General features: G+C 39.9%; 1 protein-coding gene across 1 annotated transcript in view; it reads left to right on the plus strand.

Moving 5' to 3' along the window:
- The first annotated feature begins 1,039 nt into the window (after nucleotides 1–1,039).
- S1PR2 (sphingosine-1-phosphate receptor 2) overlaps nucleotides 1,040–21,392 on the plus strand; it is a 47,404-nt gene continuing 27,051 nt past the window's right edge. The window contains exon 1 of the mRNA XM_072399626.1: nucleotides 1,040–1,622. The gene's annotated coding sequence lies outside the window, so the exon portion shown is untranslated. The remainder of the gene's footprint in view (nucleotides 1,623–21,392) is intronic.

The raw sequence follows: 21,392 nt of genomic DNA on the forward strand, positions 1-21,392 counted from the left end.
GCACTTTTCTCCATAGAAATGTTCATCAGTTATTCCTGATCGATCCTTTGAATTGATGCCACCCCTGAGCCACGGGTAGCATGGTGGCTCAGCAGTAGCACTCTTGCCTTTGCAGCGCTAGGTCCTAGGTTTAAATCCAGGCCAGGACAGTATCTGCATGGAGTTTGCAGGTTCTCCCTGTGTCTGCGTGGGTTTTCTCCCAGTACTCCGTTTCCTCCTACATTTTAAAAACATGCAGTTAGGTTATTTGGTTTCCCCAAAAAATTGACCCTAGATTGTAATAATGACAAGTGACTATGGTAGGGGCATTAGATTGTGAGCACCTTTGAGGGACAGCTAGTGACATGACTATGGACTTTGTACAACGCTGCGTAATATGATGGCGCTATATACTGTGTAATAATAATAATGAACGAAATCAAAAGATCGCTGTACACTTCTTAGATTTTCATCCAAAATGAGTACGATCGTTCATCTCGGATGAAAATAATCCGATTAACGTACAAAGCTTTATTTTGCTTTTTCATGATGCGTTGAGTATTTATTGGTTTTGGCCGTCCCTTGAATAAACACGTCAAAGTTATTTCTGCATCCTGATTTATTTTTATCATAAAGCAAAGTCTGTATATTTCTTGCAGTTACAGACAGGCGCTATCTGTAGAGGACAGGGAGTCCCCGGCATGTTGGGACTTGTGGTTCCCCTGAAGCTGATGAGCCATAGAAAGCTATGGAGGTGACTAAATCTGCTTTACACCACCCTGACTTTGCACTACTTTACACCACCCTGACTTTGCACTACTTTACACCACCCTGCCTCTGTAGCTCCCTGTGCTTGGGCTTTGCATGTAGTGAGATATAAACTAAGCAAGTTTTTGTTCTGTGAAAAGTCAGAAGCTCAGCTCAGAGGTCTGGAACCATCCCCCTTCCTCATCATAGCAGCTGCCTTGAAATTGTAGTTTCCATAATTAGTTAGATAGCAAAGAATAGTGAGTGTGTGCCTACAAAGAGAGGGGGAGGCTAAAAGAGTGAAGAGGAGGAGACAGACAGGGAGAGACACACAAGGGGAGTGAGATCTGAATTCTCTTCTGTCCTTCTGTCTAACTCTAAGCTATTGACCAAAAAAGACACTTTTGCCTTATTCCACTGCTTCTTTTTTTTCCTCTCCTAAGTTTTTTTTTCCCATTTGCTGATTTTAGTAAGAGCTGCCTCTCAGCCACCCCTCCCTTCCCTTCTTCTCTCCCAGAAGAGTCCCAGAGCCAAAGAGAAAAACATCTGGATTTTGTTTTTCAAGAAGAAGAGGGGGAAGGAGTCAGAGAGGGAAAAAAGCAAATCATGGGTGTAGTGAGCACACCCCAAAAACCCCCTACTTTGGCAGTGGTGAAGTGGGAGAGGAAAGGTTGATGGGTGTAAGATGCTGGCTTGGAGCAGATCGGGGATTCTAATACAGAAGAAGAGAACCTGTCTGCGTGCGGTGAGGGTTACAGGTCTCTTCACCAATTGGATCATATGCTCAGGGTAAAAGAGAAAATTTGCAGGTTATTTGGGCTGTGGAATTTACAAGCCTGGACGTTGCCCTGGTCTGCGGTCGCGCGCAGTGGATATTCTGCAGAACGATTAACAAGGTAAAGAAAATGTAATAGAGAATGTCATACGATTGTTCTTGACTTCTATCTGCGTCCGGTATGTCTTATCGGTCGTCCAAAAATTTGCTTGAGGGGTGTATGTATGTCACCTGGTAATTTTATTAAGAACCATAAAATTTGGGAATCAAGAACAAGGGCAAAGGTGACCTTTGGGGTTCCAGGGTTAGCCATAAACATGCTCAAGTCTGACCAAAAACACAAAGATAAAGGAGTTCTCCCAAATGTATCATTCTATGCTGCTGTGTATCTTACCAAATCTGCTGACCGGTTGCACATCTTTGTTTCCTTTACTTTTTTGAATTTATGTTGCAAAATCTCTTATATATGTTGGCTTTGATGGTTGTAGTATGCAATTGCAGAACTGTGGCTAAACCAGTCCCAGCTTTGGCTTTTATCGGCTAGCTTTAGTTTCTGCACTATATTAATGGGATACTTCTTCTTTAATAAATCATTAAGCTTTAAACTTTAAGCTATTCATATATATTTCCTTATTTCAAAGCACAGATTGCATATATAGTTGCACATATAGCGGCGTTTATTCTTAAACATGTTATCATATAATATGCAATAGTATGGCTATAGAACCCATGCATACTCCAGAAGACCAAAATATCCCTAATTACAATGGAGTAGTGTGTTGGTCTACAAAGGAAAGAACTTAACGATCGCTTTAACAATATAAACCTCAAAGACAATAGCATTGTTCAAGTCCAAGCTTAAATGTTCTACCGCAGCATTTATAGAAAGCGCTTGCCACCGTTTCTTGTATCCTGCTCTAAAGAAAGAATTGCCTGTGTGTTGTCACATTCACCTCTGCTGCAGAACTACTAATCCCAGCATGTCTGAGAAGGCTTGTACAGCCGCATGCCTCCAGGGCATGGTAAACATTGTATGGTATTAGGTAGTGTGCACCTGGGTGGGCGGCTCATGGATGCACACACCTCCGACGTACCTGAGTTACACCTATGAAATATTAGAAACAACAAAATGTGGACTTTAGAAGAGATTTCCAGGGACAATCCAGTTTTGTGTTCCTGGAAATGTTGCATTCTAATATCGACCAACCCAACGGCTAAATATAAATGGATTCATTGTGTTTTGGAGCATGAATGTGCTCAGCCTGAGCCTTTTATTTCTCCATCTGGGTAATAGAAGATTTAAGGAGCTCTGAAAAATACTTTTCTTCTACAATCTTTGTATATGTTATTATTATTATCATTACACAGTATTTATATAGCGCCAACATTACACAGCGCTGTACAAAGTCCATAGTCGTGTCACTAGTCAAAGGAGCTCACAATCTAATGTCCGTACCATAGTCATATGTCATTAATACAGTCTAAGGGCAATTTTTAGGGGGGAGCCAATAAACCTAACTGCATGTTTTTGACTGCAACTTTTCTATTGGAATCCTTTAAGTTGTTACCCCCCCTTATGCGGCTGGGTACTGATCTCCTGGTCACTACAGAAAGGCTTGGGTGAAGGACATTGACTAGCTGGCTTAAACAGCAATATTGGTATGGTCCATCTATCCCATGCCAGATCTAAGACCAGCTGCTAGGATTCCGCTGCTAGGATACTTATGGACGTATGTATATAACTCGGAGAGGCTGAAGGTAAAATTCTGCTTATAAGACTTTCCAGGAATTTGTTATTGAAATGAAATTCATATAACTAACAGGTCATCAGAATTAATGGGAACCCTTGCAGTCCTATGATAAAATATAAAATTATGAGAAAATCAGTTGGGAATACAGTTGAGAAAGAACGGGCCCCCATGGCAAGGAATTATGGCATTATGAAATCTTTAACATCCAAATGGTCAAAGCTGTGATTGATGCGATGATCATCAATGACGTGACAGTTCAGAAATACCTGCGCTGTGGTTTTGTAAACAGCTAAAGGCGGACTATGGGAAGATCACAGCCATGAGCAAGTTGTGCTCAGCTAGAAGAACTAAGATGTTTGGAAGGAGGTATGCAATATGGTGGCCAAAGATTGTACCATAGGATCTGTAGGTTATAGACTGAATTACAAGCGGGATATGGAGAACGGCCCATATGTTTAAACTTTCGATCCCATTTCACACAATGAAGAAAGATAAAATCTGGTGGTTTCCACTGACCACCAAGGGACTTTGCTTGAGCATAGTGCAAAAATCTAAAGACTTTTAATAAGATTGCAGTTATTATCTTGACTAATAAATTTCAGCCTATTAGAATGTGTATTTGAATGTACTTGAAGTTTGTAATTCCACATTCAATGAAATTGTAGAAGTCAATCAAATTCATGGGTGAAAAATTAGTTTCTGATGAATACTTTATGCTGTTTTTGGATTGAAAGTGGTGGAGCAAAACTTGCCAAGTGTAAGGCCATCAAACAACCCCATCCACGTTATTAGCATTATAGGGGTTAAGACGCATTACACGCAGCTCAATCATTTGGAATGGGATGGAAATGAACCGTAATGCATGGACCGACATACGGTCGTAATTGTTTTTTACCATTGTGCACCCCAACACACTACAAGAAATGCATTCCGCCGGGTGCCTTTTAGAATGAATGGAGCCACACATGGGTTCTTTGACTTTCATACCTCCTGGGATATACTGAAACATTAATAAGATCACAGGCATGATCAAAGCAAGATGGGAGAGAAAAAATGAAAAGTAAGGAAATAATAAATAATTATACTTTAATTATGTGAAAGTGGAAACTTCGTGTTTTATAGATACACAAGTTATAGGAATATACGGCTAATTACCTTTTTAATGTATGATAGTTGTATCATTTTGTAGTTATATGCAACACTGTAAGCTATTGGATCAAATGGTGTTTTTATCCAGTTCCCTCCCATAGTTCAAAAGCAAGTCGTAAGTTAATCAGCTTCCCTCTAATTTGGCCGTAGTGTCTGTGAACGTTGGTAGGAGCGTAGGTGTGTGAGCTGCCTTGTGGGAGGAACTGATGGAAATGGTATGATATGTTGTAGCTGTATACATTTGGGAAGTAAATAAGAAACTAATCTGCCTGCAGCATGTTATATATATACTACAACATCATGATAAGCATGGTATACAAAAAGCAAGCAATAGGATAATGACATTATAGGGAAGGATACTGTAAGAGCTGCGGTTACATGGAAAGCTTTACGATGTAATAGGAGAATTTTAATGGAAAGGCTGTGCTTAGACATTGGGCTTGATTTATTAAAGCTCTCCAAGGAGAGGATACACTTTCATCAGTGAAGCTGAGTGATCCAGCAAACCTGGAATGGATCTGGTTCAGGATTCAAAACATTTTCTAGCAAATAGAAAATAACTTTGAAGAAATTCATTACAGGTTTTCTGGATCACCCAGCTTTATGAAAGTGTATCCTCTCAAGCCTTGGGGACCTTTGATAAATCAGGCCCATTCTATACATTTTTCTGTGTCCAGTGTTTTTAGAGCACCAGTATATTGCACTAGACAACCAACCATTCACTACAGTCCATGGCTACCATGAAGTTTACCAACCCTACAATCTCATGTATACATTCCAGGGCCAATTTCAAGGATCCCATCACCACCCCGGCACAAGAAGAACATACAAGCTCTATCCATCTAGAAGCATTCTGCACATCTACACAAGCCATTCTCAACCCAGGGTTCCTTCATTTCCAAGTCTCCATTTTTATAAAGCACAGTCTACCTTCCATTTTGTTGTTTTTTGCACATTTGTTGTAGTCCTTTTACTTGGCCAATACCACTACTTCAGTGTTTCTCAACCAGGGTTCCTCCAGAGATGGCTAGGGGTTTCTTGAACAATTTACTCTTAGATCACCCACCACTGGTTCCAGTGATCTGTTTTGGTAACTGTAAGGGTGGCAATCTTCCCAAAGACCAGCAATGCAAGAGCCATTCATCCCATTGACCATTAAGTTATTCTACCATGAATTGGGCAAAATATTGTTAGTTCCTTGAGACCCGGAAGTTATTTCATGGGACGCCCACTATAAAATAGCTCAGAAAGGCTGATCTAATGTGGTATACCCCAGTGTCCATTCTATTCAATCCAATGTGAATGCTACTTATGTACATGTTCCAACATTTCCATAAAAGACTCAGTAATTCATCCATTCTACTGGAACTATAAGCCGATCCGTCCCAACTAGTTGAATGTCCAGGTAACTGCCCACCTTACGTCTTGTTTTCATCCTATCCACTCCAATGCCCATGCTTCTTATGCCCATTTTGCGTTATTTTATATAGGATTATTTCACGTTATAGTCCATTGTCCACTCTATTCTTACCTCAATCTGCACATTGTGATTGTTATGTTCCCAGCATAGGGAAAACACATTCTATCCCTCAAAGATTTCCTATTCCCAAACCCCCTTCTAACCCCATTTTACCGGTTTTCCTACCCCCCAGACTGCTCTTCTAGCCCCGGTACAGCTGTATTTTAACATAAGGGTTAAAGAAAGATGTGACATTGCAGCCCACATGTTTCATCTCCTGTGCATGCATAACTTTTCAGACCAGATGTTCTCTATCAGAGGAGCCACAAAGGTTCGGAGTCCTTTCTCACACACCACTAGCTAGAAGCTTAACCCTTTCTGCTTGTAACTTCTGACATATAGCATCATTGCAGAGCTTTAAGACTTCCGCAATCACTGCAAATATTTGAGCCAGAGAAAATGCCTTGCAACCGTACTATGTGAGGTTTCCGTTCACAAACAGATTGGTTCTAAGTATATTTTGGCCATGTTTTTAGAAACTCAATATATACCATGGTCTAGGATTACAAGGCTACCAAGGGTGGAACGTAGCCACACACCCCTCATGTTATTGATTGTCGTTAATACAGAACTGAACTTTGCTAGCATCTTCTGCCATCTCGATTGGCCCATGTGCAATAACGCGCGTAGTGTACAACCCATAAAAAAGAGCGAGAGAAGCCTTTATTGTAGAGAGGACATAGTATGTTTCTTCTGCAATAAAAAAACTTTTTCTTGTATTTTTTTCTATTGCCTAGATCTGTTTTGCCATGTTTCTATATAAAAAATAAAGTTCCAGACTGACCCCAATACTACCAGTTGCTTTCCCTTTGGACATTTCTGAGTTTGTAGCATGAATTGTGTTCTTTTCTATTTGCTGCCCCCCCCCCCCCTACTTTGTCCATTACCTAGGACCTAAGTCTGGGAGTTGTATAGCAGTATCCCTTCTCTTCTTTATTGGTCCCATGTATATGGATGCAGAATGAAAAAATTGGCTAGCCAGCTGATCTGGCATGGGGGCAAAAATTATAAATCTGTCTTTATATACACCTTAAATGGATATCCCACCCATTTGTAAAGGTTAATCGTTGGGTCAGATTAGGAGTATGACAGCACTTACTTTTCCTTACCCCAGTTGTTCATCCAATGATCCCAGATTTTGGTCTCTACTATGCCTCTTTACTCTGATGATTGATAAACGGTGCTGTTTGTATTATGTATGCACGGGAGCCCAGTGGCATCAGGTTAGTACTGTTGGGCAAGCAAGTCTACTACAAAATTATAACAATTTAAATTTTTTTAGTAAATCCCATCTAATAATAAAATCTTTAAAATGACCTTGCAACTAAAGGGCCACTTCTAAACACAAGGTAACTTAAAAATGAGTGACTATACTATTTTGGGCATATAATGCATTGAAAAGTCATCACTTTGCTGCTCCCCAGTAGGTACAGATATGTCACACTTCAATGTGTAAGAATATCTGCTCCCTTTCTACACACAGGGGCTCCTCCATTGGCTCCTACTCTACTTTAGGCCATCCAAGATGGTGGTATGAGATAGGGATAGCAAGTATTCAACCCATTATAAGGGTTGAATACCTACAGCAGTTTTTCAACACAATGGTGGAAAAAGGTAAATTCACTCTTATTCGACAGGCTGCCTTGTTTTTAGATGTTGACATAAAACCTTATAGGCCACCAAAAGGTCAAGTCTTGTTAAGTTAAGTTAGGACCTTATTTGAAACTATGATTTAATTTAAAGAATGCTAAAAACACTCTTCTGTGTGAATGGAACATATGTACATACCTAAGCAATCCATTATTGCCGGCACCAGTCTGTACCTAACTTTGAAAATCAAGTTACGGGGTAGCGCCCAGTTATTCATGTCATCAGTTTGTAGTCAATAAGAATGAGCTGAAAACCCTGTATTTTATGGCCTGGTGATCACATGGCTTTGTTGATAAATAAAGCCATGTGATTACACGCAATAGTCTGCCAGAGTTCTATATGGCCTGTTGGTTTATATTATCCGTAACTGAGGTCTATAGTAAGGCTTGTAAATTGCATGTGTGGTTCACCTAACGTCAACCAATAACTGAACTTGAGTGGACTGACCCTTTAACCAGAATGTTACAAAAGAATCAAAATGTGGCTAACGTAAGCTAAAAATACAAAAACACTGCCTGTATTCTTAGCTGACCCCTCGTATTTGTCATTCAGCTCAATGAATCCCAGATTTCTGGCTGCCTGGTTGATAGTAGAATGGAAGTCAAGCAGGTTTGGCACAAACGTGAGTATACTACATCATCACCGGCCACTAATTTCCTCCTGTTCCCGTACTGGCAACACTTGATTCACTTAAGAACGCCTTATTTATATTTTGATTAGAACCATTTCAGAGGGATGTGACTAAGGGAGGAAAACAAATGTGTTCCATGCCTGGAAAGGATTCAGATGCAGCTGTCATGGAGTCTGTCACACACCCTGCTAATATTTCATCTCTAAAGCACAATGTGTATTCTGGCTAGGAAATCTCACAATTAGTTATGCTCACAATCAATTCAGAGTCTTAAAGGGTCTAAACCAGGCATAGGCAAACTACGGCCCGCGAGGCGTATACGGCCCAATAGGGATGTTTCTCCGGCCCTTTGGGGGTCAGCAGTTCTGGCCGGTGCCACCCCGAACAGGGTCAGGAGAAGGACCCCACTTGGGGGGGGGGGTTGCACCAGCCAGAGTCGCGGAACACGTCCCTGGATCTGAGCCTGTGATGGCAGAGTGGGCGGGCTGTCACTGCATATAACCTGCCTACTCTTCCATCGCAGGCTCAGAGTGGGCCGGGTTATGCCATCATGACGTCACGTTCAGTGGCTTCATGATGGCAAAACCCTGCCCACTCTACCATCGGCCCGGCCCCTCTGTCAAATTTTATTTCAGATTGTTGCCTTTGAATAAATGAGTTTGCCCATCCCTGGTCTAAACTCTAGAGAAGTGTTTCCCAAGCTGGGTTTCGTAAAATCCTAGGGTTCCTTCAAAAGTTGCTAGGGGCTCCTTGAGCAATTTGTTCCATTCAGGTCATTTTAAGTGACCTCAGTTATCTTTGTGGCTATCTGTAAGGGTGACATTCTTCCCAACAGCCAGCAATGTAAGAGTTATTCTTGCCATTGATCTCCATGCTAATATACTATGAGCTGTGGATATAGTAATTATAGGACTGGTTTCCTGAAGACCTTAAAGTTTTTTAAATGGTTCCCCATGTTAAAAAGGTCAAGAAAAACTGCTCTGGTCTACATAAAAATCATTCATTGTCTGACATTTCTTGGTACTGCTGCCTATCACTGGTTTCACCAAATAATCCACAAGGGATGAAAGTGGACCTTCCACTACAATGGAAGGTCTTCTAACACTTTTCTATATTCCCTCCCCAAGTTACTTACTTTTAGTACTAAAAAGAACTTGAATTATGCTCACATTGACCCTGCCTACTGCATTGCTGGGCGTGATGTCTTTTTGATCTTTTCTGCAATATAGAACTGCGGAAATCCCAGAAGAAGACACCAAGCCCTTTTCAAACGTACCTGACTTTGGCAGGGTGGCCAGGAGTGCAAGTGGACCTTGTATTTTAGTTTAGGGTGCACTTAATCAGTTAAAATATATGTAAACCCAAACAATGTTTAAAGATTTTAGTTGATGACTCCCAGTTGTGCACCTGCATTGTTACCCTCTTCCATGGCATCCAATGGAGATAACAAATAGCCATTAGAACGCACATGACCCATATATGGTTTACTGTCAACATTGGGAAATTACCTTTATTGCAGTATATGTGACTGCAAAAATCATGAGAAGTTTTTTTCATTTTTTTAAATTGTAATTGTTTTTAGTACATGGTGCTTTAGATAATTAAATGGCCTTCAGTTGGGGTTCCCATCTACTTTAACAAAACCAAAATATCTTAGTGTGGCCCTTGTGCATTGCTTTACATATGACTGAATTCCAAATGTTGTCTAGACGCCTCTCTCATACTCCCTGCTGTAAGACCACTCATGAACTTTGGTTAAAGAGGACCTGCCAGTAACTTTAAATGAATTGCTGACATGTCACAATAACAGTGTCAGTGCTATCATTTTAAATAAACGTCCTTGTAAGAATAAAACATAGTCCTTGAGATACTTGTAAAAAAAATCACTCAATAAAGAACCATCAGATAAATGCAGTCAGCAGTGTGCAGTATACACTTTGAGCCAAATAATGTTTTCTCAATTGCTCTGAAAAAGGGGAATTGGGCATTTCCTTTTTCAATGGTTTACAATTTCATGTAAGCTGAAAATAAACTTTTGTTGTGGTTAGAATGCTGACAGTGGGTATTTTTTGTCTGACATATTCTGTTTAGAAAGACACTTTGCCTAAATGCTGAGCTTAAATTTCATTCTGCTCTACGTGCATAGGTGAGGCCTGGCTTAACAATAGATCATTGTAACATACGATGGCTCAGGAAACTGTCAACATTAAGGAAACACACAAAGACGATATCTAAAAAGAGAGCTGAACCAGAAAGGGTCACTAAGATCTTCTTAGTTTGTAACGCCGGAGGAAGGGTGTGATGTCATTTTCAAGTGCTGCTTAAAGCAGACTGAGATTTTATGTTCTTCGGTAGGATGGCTTCAGTTGGCCATACATTGGTCATGCATGACCAGGTAATTAAATAGTATCTTCCTGATTTCAATCAGTTATTTGGATTTCCGCCATGCTTCTATCAACCAGCACATTCAACATTCATCCAGGAGCACTCCCTATCGACCAGAAGCCAAAGGTGTCGCTCCCCACTGTTCACAATACCAATCAGTAGACCTGTTTTGTTATGGTAGATGGCGGAGGATGGTGGTTGTTGGGTAGTGCTCCTTTCTGAATGTCCATCTATATACAGAAAGATATGGCACCAAAAGTGGGGCTTTTTATATACCTTAACCAAAAAAAAAGCATATAAATACATTTTCAGAATTACATTTTCAAAATAATAACATACACACATACCCAAACAAACAGATCAAAGAACGGTATGGAGATTGGTCAAGGCACATATATTGATCAAAGAAACAATGGGCCTTGACCAATCTCAATACCATTCTTTGATCTAATAAAGCAGACATTGTTCTGCGAAACGCATCATCTATTTTCTTGGTATATGCCTTTGATTGGTCTACACTGAATGTATAAATATTCTTTTTATGTTTGGTTATATTGTTATTTTGAAAATGGTATTCTGAAAATGTATTTATATGTAATATTAATACTATACTAAAGGGATGGTTTAACTGTTTTTTGGTTGTGGTATATAAAAAGCTCCACTTTTGGTGCCATATCTTTCTATATATTGATTTATAGGGGTGCTAACCACACCAAAAGATTTAGATCTGGTTCCCAGGCACTATTCATCCATACTAATAATGTCCATATAACAAGGAATAGACATAGCTGATGTTCGAACTATATATTGATCATATATCAATTGAGAATGCCCTCATTTTTAGGTTTGATGGCTAATATCTATTCAAACATCTAATATTTCAATAATATTGTATAGTGCATGGCCATATTTTAGGGTGCATCCTCTGGTGTATTGGTTTTTGTGTAGTCAGCTCTCCTATATGTGTCTAAGGCCTATTTGTAATCCCTCAGTTGGCAGTCCTAATTCTCAGCACACCCACACAATATTCTGATCTTCAGATCATTGAGGGTAGGGATGAATTAAACCGCAAAACCATGACGGAATGTGCACATTTATTGCTATCCGCTCTTTTTTACAAATTAGCCCCTACGAAGCCATAAGGATGGTCAATTGTTTTGGAACCCAATGCTCCCAACCTTTTCTGATTTGGAGGTCCCTCATTTGTGGCCCAACCCTCTATCTCTTCTTTCATTCTCGGAAGTCCAACTCTTTAGCTCTGATGTAGAGACCATTCTAAGAAAATAGTACTGTACTAAAAAAAGTGATATACTACAATAAACTTTTCACCCAATATCTCAGTTTTACATATTTACTTATTTGATAGAAAAAATATTTTTGGTTAGGGTAACTGGGGGCATGGAAGTGGTGTGTCAGTGGTGGCTCAAATACTTTGTGGTACTTAAAGTTGTCATCTCAAAAAGTTAAGAGCTTTGGGAACTCAATAAACCTGATTTATTAAGTCCCTCCAAAATTTGAGGGGCTAGACTATCATAGGAGAACCTGGGTGATCCAGAAAACTAAGAAGGGATTTCTTAAAATCATTTGGTATCATTTGGCAGATGTTTTCAATCCTGTGCCAGGTCCATTATACGTTTGCTGGATCACCCAGGGTCACCCATGATAGTTCTCCAGCCTTGGACAGTGTTGATAAATCAGGCCAAATACCTTTTATATGTCTAAGATCATGGACGGATTTTACTCTATTAATCATGCAAGAATTCTACAAATCAATCACATTACAGATTGTAGTAACAAATGTGTCTTTGAATTACATTATTAGATGTGGTCATTTTTTTTTATTCACGGTTAGTGGTCTAGATTGTACTAGATTGTAAGCTCTTCGGGGCAGGGTCCTCTCCTCCTGTATCACTGTCTGTATTAGTCTGTCATTTGCAATCCCTATTTAATGTACAGCGCTGCGTAATATGTTGGCGCTATATAAATCCTGTTTAATAATATTAATAATAATAATAGTCACCATTACCGGTTTTTGTTCTGCAGCCTTTAGCCACTTTTCATGATTTTCCCATGTGACCCCATCGAGAAGTCAGTTTTCTTGCAGTGTATGAGTTAAAAGGGGAAGACAACTGTGTAGAGATAAGACAGCCGTCTGCGTGACAGGAAGTAATAGAGAAGAAGAACACAGTGATAGGGGTAGTGGGGAAGACACATGCGGGATATGTGTCTGTACAGATTGGCCTGCTAACACTCACGTAGTATGCAGCAAGACATTACAAATTAACACTTTATATTGTGCAACAAGTCTTATGAGCAGATAAAGAACTTTGTGTACCATGTGAATTTTTTATTCTTTCTTACAGCATTTGGATAGTCATACCAGAGGGCACCGGTCAGTCTATGTTATGGGGCCCCGACGTTAGGTGTTTATTACAAATTTTCATGTGACTGCACAATGACTCTCAAAAAGCCCTGTAGCAAGAAACCCTACGTGAGGAATGGAAGGTTGACTCTCCTTGGTTTATAATTACTTGAACCGTCCACCATGTAAAACACATGAGCATGGATAATGTCCATAAACATCCACATTCACCTTCTATGCAATCACTACAAGCTGAAATTACTGAAGTGAGAGGATGGTTTGTCAAATCCTAAAATGATGGCCTGGAACTCTATCTGTTTGATAACTGGGAATTTCCCCTAAGTTGCTATATACATTTATAAATACTTTTCACTTTTGCAGTCCACTTCCTCTTGCATTAAAAAAATATCCCCTTTACGCTCCGGTGCCCTCCACAACTTCTACTTCCATGCAATATTATCGGTGCACTAATTCACATTTATGTGCAATAAAAAAACTAAGAATGGCTCACTATGAGTTAACAAGAGCCTTTTTGTCATTTACACCAGTAGCTTTTATTATAAATGAATACAGAGCAGGATCCCAAACCTGTAGATTGCACATGAAGAAACCATCTTCCTTTGTTTAATCTTCGGAGTTCTTTGATGATCAGACACTGTGCTCTGTTTATTAGGTCCGTGCAGAGCTCCTGATGATACAAAGCAGGTGACTGTCAAGGATTCCTGCTGGTTACACAGGGAAAGCTTCAATCTCCTGTTGTGATTTATAGGACAGGTTAAAAGATGGGCCCTGTCTTCTGTCTAATTTGGACTCCAAGTTGGTAGCCTTGGCCCAGCCTTGATAACGAAGAGCCAGAACTCTTATTTTGCTGGAAGTACCAGGTAGCTTCTTTCTTTCAGGAATCTTTGTTTTACAAAAGGAGAAGTAAAGCTGTGCAATGTTCTACTATTTGAATTGTAAAAAATCGAACTTTTTGACCATTGGTTTTTTTTTAACCTTATTGACTGTGATGTATACTGTGCGTACTTTGAGCTTTTATAGGATCGCGCTCATCAGCTTCAATTAAATACTGGCTGTGTTGTCCTATAGCAGGGGTCAGCAAACTCCGGCCTTTAGGCCAGATACGGCCTAGCTGGTAGTTTGTTCCAGCCTAACGCCCCCTGGCCGATCCGTCCTAATGCTGGCCGGCAACCTGTGGCTCCAGAGCCGCGGGTTGCTGGCCTGATCTGCCAGGGGGGCGTTAGGAACTACCGGAGCTCTGGTGCCACCTCCTTGCTGTTGCTCCTCTATTTACCGCGGCCGGCATTGATATTCCTCTGGAGCGGTAAATAGGGAATGCTCCCTGAAGGGAAATCCCTCTCCTCTGCAATGCATACAGAGGAGAGGGATTTCACTTCAGCAAGCGTTCCCTGGTGGGGGCGGAGCCATTAGTCCGGCCTAGTGTACTCCTGCCCACCCCTGAAATGGCCTAGTGGCCATAAAAGTTTGCCTACCCCTATAGCATGTAAAGTGCAAATAAACCCTTGTTTTCTCACTTGTCCCTGTTCGGTCACGGCACCACTTTTTTCTTTCTTCTTTGTGATCGTTGGCCATCTTGATTGGCTGGATCAGGATGATGTAGTTACCGCGTAGGCGTAGAGGAGCTCATTCAGTGTCAGCAAGTGCAGGGGAAGCCGGGATTTTCCAGGAACCCTAGAAAACAAAGCTGATTTGCACATGCACAGCTTGAAATAAACAGGCAGGTAAAAAGGATTATTGCCGAAGGACATTGGACATTGCCTGATCCAACATTTTAAAAGTGGAACTAGTAAAGTTATGTCTTAAATAATGGATGGTTCCAATGAACCCAAGTGGGACTTTTACTTGGTCTTACCAAAATACATTTGGGTTGACTTACTAAAGGGATATATTCTGTTCACATTGTAAAGTATCCGCTTTCAAGGGATATTTCATGTAGCTTTAGTAAGAGATGAAGCTCTTCAATCATGTGCAAGGAAAAAGTGATTAAGTATTCTTTGCAAAGTCAATTTTCACCGCATTCACTAAACTAAGTGAATCGCAAGGTGATAACGAACCTTGGTAAGTGAATAGCTTAAAATTCCTTTAGTAAATCGTCTCCGTTGGATCACAACATGTTACAGTTACCTGCACTAGTAACCAGCTGGAGAATGAAGGAGGGAATACATACTGAATGAGAGATGAGGAGGGCCATGGTTGCTGTGGGCAGTACAAATGGATCCTAATTTAGAGTCTTGGAGAATAGAAGTCTTCCTGTTCAGTACCACCACAGAGAAGATTTCCACACACTGGTATAGAACCATCCATCAATGGGTTTCCAGGAACTGACAGTGTGTATTATAGTATCTATCCTTCTGAACTCTCTCTTATGGGTTTTATTGGGAAAAGTAATTGGTGCTGATCCCAGATTGGGTTATGATTGACTAAACATTAATAATTTTATTGTGTGGATCCTCAGCACTGCCTCTGAGAGAATTGGATTCTTCAATAGGGGATCATTCATGCTATGTGCAGTGCAGCACGGTGTCTCAAAAATTCCCATACACAGGATATCAGATATTGCATGGAAGGAGAAGTCTGACATTCTGATTATATGTGATACGACGCAATACTCCTTCCATTCCTGACAGGTTTTTGTGCTGCCCCATTTCATATAGTGAATAGGGTCAGCGTTATAATAGGTGGCTATACATTGCAGTCTAATGGAGGGCAACTGCATGCACTTTAGTGTGAACAAAGCCTATGAGTCCATTGTCACTTTTGTATTTATTCTTAAATGAACCTTGCCAACGCACCGGAGCTAACTGTGGCCAAGCACTGCTATGTGTTGCTGTGTGTTGTGCTTTTTGGAAGTTGGGAATCACAAAGTCTGGCATAAGGCAGCTCATTCAGATAAATGGGTCCTAAGGCAATGCATGCCAAAGGCAACTGGCTAGAGCGGGAACAAGTCCTTAGAGAAAGGTCAAATCTTTTTGGTTGCCACTATCACAACTCTTTATACAATGTAATAAAATATTAAAATGTTGTGTCAGTGTTTTCGGTGCTGCTGTGCAGATCTTTAATAGATGATTCTGGGATAGGCAATGACAAGAAAGGAAATTATTATTTATTATTATTATTATTATTATCTTGTATTTATATAGTGCCAACAAAATATTATTACATACTAATATTACTTTACAAAGTCCATAGTCATGTCTATATCTGTCCCTCGGAGGGGCTTACAATCTGATGCACCTACCATAGTCATATATCATTAGCACAAAAGACAATTTTTATACATGCACCCTACACTATACATTACAGCGCTGCGTAATATGTTGGCGCTATACAAATCCTGTTTATTATTATTAATGATACTATTAATAATAATAACAACATACATTGTAAGCCTAAAAAAGCCACCAGGAGCTGGGAAAAAGTTTTCAGCAAAATAGACTTTTCATATTTCTTTTGTAAAAAAACATCAACTTCCTTTTGTTTGGTTCTGCTTTAAGGTGACAGTTGAAAAAGTTCACCTATCTTACACCTCGTTCATGGAGAATACAACTCTTGTAGAACTGGAAGAACAACCCACTGTCCTTACAATAACATTTAGAGATAACAATGCTATAATAACATACATCCATCATTCACTGAATACCACTAATGACATAGGGGGCAGATGTGTGAAAAGTGTGCTATAAAACAACTTCTACTGGCTCATAGTGACCAAGCCACGTCCTTTTGTCATTTCTGCAGCCCAGGTCTCAAAATAAGGAATTCTGGCGATAAAGCAACAAAACAGTTCATTGTATACTGTTTATACATCAGACCATAGTGATTGATGTTTACTGTATTAGATATGAATGTCAGCTTTAGAACAAAATATCTTGTGATTATAATGGATTTATGCTGCATTCTAAGAGGGGTGTGCAGAACATGTTTGACACATAATGTATATGATAAATACATTTTTGTAAAATATTAATGGAATTAATTGAGCATTAGCCAGAAATGAAAACTCAATAAAGAGGATACAATATGCAGCAGCCTTTACAGAGTGCATAGTACACAGGAGTATATAATGTACAGCGTTGTTTACAGAATGCGATGGTCAGAAGAATATAATGCAATGCATACTTTACAGAGTGCAGAGGTCAGGAGTAAATAACTTAAAGCTCAGTTTACAGAATGCAGTGATTGAAAATATATTGTATATTGCTCTGCATAGTTTACAGAGTTCATTGATCAGAAGAATACAATGTAATGCATAGTTTACAGAATGCAGTGATTATGAGTATACTATATATTGTACAGCACAGTTTACAGAGTGCAATGGTTAGAAGAATATTATGTTATGCACAGTTTACAAAGTGCAGTGATCAGTAGTTTATAATGTAAAACACAATTTATAGAATGCAGTAATCAGATGTATACTATATATTGTACAGCACAGTTTATAAAGTGAAATGGTCAGAAGGATATAACGTAATGAACAGTTTACAGAATGCAGAGGACATGAGTATATAATGTAATACATAAATTACAGAATGCAGTAATCAGATTTGTACTATATATTGTACAGCACAATTTATAAAGTGTAATGATCAGAAGAATATAACCTAATGCACAGTTTACAGAGTGCAGAGGACATGAGTATATAATGTAAAGCACAGTTTACAGAATGCAGTATTCCGATTTGTACTATATATCGTACAGCACAGTTTATAAAGTGAAATGGTCAGAAGAATATAACATAATGCACAGTTTACAGAATGCAGTGATCAGGGGTATATAATTTAATACATAGTTTACAGAATGCAGTATCCGATTTGTACTATATATTGTACAGCACAGTTTATAAAGTGAAATGGTCAGAAGGATATAACGTAATGCACAGTTTACAGAATGCAGAGGATATGAGTATATAATGTAATACATAGTTTACAGAATGCAGTATTCAGATTTGTATTATTATTATTATTATACAGTATTTATATAGCACCATCATATTACGCAGCGCTGTACAAAGTTCATAGTCGTGTCACTAACTGTCCCTCAAAGGAGCTCACAATCTAATGTCCCTACCATAGTCATACGTGGGTATTGTAGTCAATTTTTAGGGGGAAGCCAATTAACCTGACTGCATGTTTTTGGGATGTGGGAGGAAACCGGAGTACCCGGAGGAAACCCACGCAGACACGGGGAGAACCTGCAAACTCCATGCAGATAGTGTCCTGGCTGGGATTCGAACCTAGTGCTGCAAAGGCCGGAGTGCTAACCCCTGAGCCACCGTGCTGCCCTATATATTTGTACTATATATTGTACAGCACAGTTTATAAATTGAAATGGTCAGTAGGATATAACGTAATGCACAGTTTACAGAGTGCAGAGGACATGAGTATATAATGTAAAGCACAGTTTACAGAATGAACATGCTAAACACATAGGATTGTTTGTCAAAGACATGTAGAGCAAACTGAACACTCTGCCAGGGTCATGACATTTAAATACACTGTGTAATGTAACTTGTTCTGCCTTCTGTGTTATGACATACTGACAGTGCCCCTCCTGACATACAGACGCCGGAATGACCTTGCCATGCAGGTATGTGGAAAGACTGGAGCACGGTTGTTTTTTTTTTACATCATTTCCATTACATTACAAATCCATCTCTTTCAATGAATGGACAGTTTTTCTTGTAAATAATACTAATAATTCACCTTATTTGTCAGAGAGGAGATATTACTCTTGTGAGTGTTTCTGCTATTGTATTAGGTGACACAATGACAGCTTTTATCATACTGCCTGCCAGAAAGCAGTAGAGGAATTATAAGCTGTGTCTGACGCATGTTGGCCAGACAACAATAGCGATCAGGGTCAGTTCTCTCTAGGAGACCAAACCCTTCTCATCCACAGCCTTGTTTATTATTGAAGGGCAGAACAATGGGCAGCAATGCTGGGCAGGGGGACTGAACTCTCAGCTGGCGCCTCCATCACACTCCTGTACTGATAGAGGGCTGGAATAGGGGACATCACTACTACTGATGTATCTGTGATAAGGAAGACATTATTACATTCTGAAATGATCAACAATACACAACATATCATCCACTATGGGCTAAATGACTGTTAGAGCTCCGCACGTTACTGGCACCGGTAGAACGTTTGCCAACTCATCCTGAACTGTTTGTAATAACTGTCACTTAGTCTGTTGGCTCAAACTTCCCATTGCTTCATCATCTCTTCCTCCTTCACTCTCACTGGTCCAGGTGGGGTGGTTACAGCAATTTGACAAGCCAGAGAAAGAGATATATAAAGTACGGGGCAGACAATGTATAAAGGCATTGGGGCTCATTCAAATACCAATGCAATCTGCTTTAATGCGTGTTGAAGTGCATTGCATTACGAATCCCATTGGGATGTCAACGCACCTTGACACAGGACATATAGGGAGCACTGCAAAACACAGAATATTTGCATCCATGCATTGTGGTTGAATGTAGTGTGCTGTATGTGGGTTGGGCGCAACTAACATCCAATGCCAACATAATGCAACACGCATATGCATAAATATGCATTGCTTGTGAATTTTAACAGTGTGAATTGGGGTGTGAATTTTAATTATTGGTCCACACCAGGCTAAATGTCAGAAAATTGTTGTGATACGATTATGGAACATGACAAAATTGTAAACCCACCCCCATAGGAGAAATATATGTAAATGCCAGACTGGCCAATATTATTACATTGTGATACCCCCACCACCACCATCACTTTCTTGAGCATAGTCCAAAGATTGATTGTTACGTCCAGAACAGCTATTCTTGATCGGGGTTCCCCCAGATCTTCCTATGAGTTGCCGAAACTGTTGCTGATTGACTTTCCATCTGAAGATGCCTAGATAGTTCTGGGGCCAACACCACTTGGTAGAGCCAGCTGCATGACTCTAATGATGTTTTTATTTGTCTATAAAGGAGGTGCTGTGGCCATCACTATAAGAGGAACATTCCCCATAACCCAAAAATTATTTCAAGGGTAAAAAAGTCGGGAAAGGTTGGTTTAGAATATATGGGATCCAATACAAAGTTTTGCTAATACTTACCGAGGGTCCCAGGGCAGTTGGGTATCCAGTCCTTTTCTTTACAGTGCCAAAATGTAGTCAGGGCCGTAAATTCGGGTCATCGTTTACAATGCACAGCCACTTATAGATACTGAATCTCTTTTTACTCAATGCCATTGGTGAGAAGAACAGAAACCTAACCTAAAAAGAAGAGTGACTTTGGGGACTGGTTTTCAGAACTAGAATCAGTAAAAGGCTTCTGGATTAGGGGAAAAAAAACCCTGGAAATACAGCCATTTTTATCTGTATCTGCGTTTGCTGGTGTATCAAATTTTGATGGCCAACCTGGACTTTAATGTTTGACGATTTGTTCATTTTTCTTCTAGACGACAGACTGGCTTTAATATCTCCACTTACACCCTCACCGTCTCAGCGTGTTAAGATGACACCAATATATGGAATAGATTTCAAAACTTTGCCTCCTTACAGCGAGCTAACAATTAAAGGGAACAATTATTCCAAAGGCAGACAGGATAGGGATTAGTGCTAAGCGATTTAGCGGCCTTTGCCTTGAAGTGTTCCTGTGAATCGCCTCCTCACATTTCTTCTCAATTGGCTGAGCACAGCCTCTCCACTTCTCTTCTTTTCCCTTGATGTTCCCAGTATATAACAATATGGCAGAGCTGCAGGAAATGGGTCTTCTCTGTTTTCGCATAGAGAGGACAGAGGCTGACGGAGCAGAAACTTCATTGTTTTACCAAGGGATACGGAACAATCTCATCCTTTGTTTTGTGTTTAATGAGGTCCATTAAGGCCTTGTCCTCCCCCCTTCTGCCAAGCTGATCTTTTTCACATTTACTAAAGCCTGTCAGCCTCATGCAAATGGAATTGCTGTCAAGTGGTACACCTTTAACCTCTTCTGGAGACAAACGGAAGGGTTGTTTGGGACCACACACGGTGCCATAATACCACCAGGCTCAGTTTCCCCTTTGTGGGTCACTGGTCATTTTGCAATGTAAGCAGGTATGATTTTGTAAAATACCTTCCAACTTTCTGTGATAGGAAAGAAAGACATGTTAAAGCAAAAAATATGTGGGCACTGGATATGCCCGTTGTTATTTAGACCATAAAAAATGACTGGTTAAACCCACACTTGCTTTTTTCATCCACAAACTTTCCTTTATGCTGTCTGTTATATGTATAAAAAAAACTAATAATTTCCTAGATTGTAAGCTCTTCTGGGTAGGGTCCTCTCCTCCAACTGTGTCACTGTCTGTCATTTGCAATCCTGTTTATTGTACAGTGCTCTGTTTTATGTTGGTGCTCTATAAATACAGTTTATTAATAATCTATGTATTTGGCCTGATTTCAATTTTACTTG

The sequence above is a fragment of the Pyxicephalus adspersus genome, chromosome 2, assembly GCF_032062135.1.
Source record: "Pyxicephalus adspersus chromosome 2, UCB_Pads_2.0, whole genome shotgun sequence".
NCBI classification, from domain to species: domain Eukaryota; kingdom Metazoa; phylum Chordata; class Amphibia; order Anura; family Pyxicephalidae; genus Pyxicephalus; species Pyxicephalus adspersus.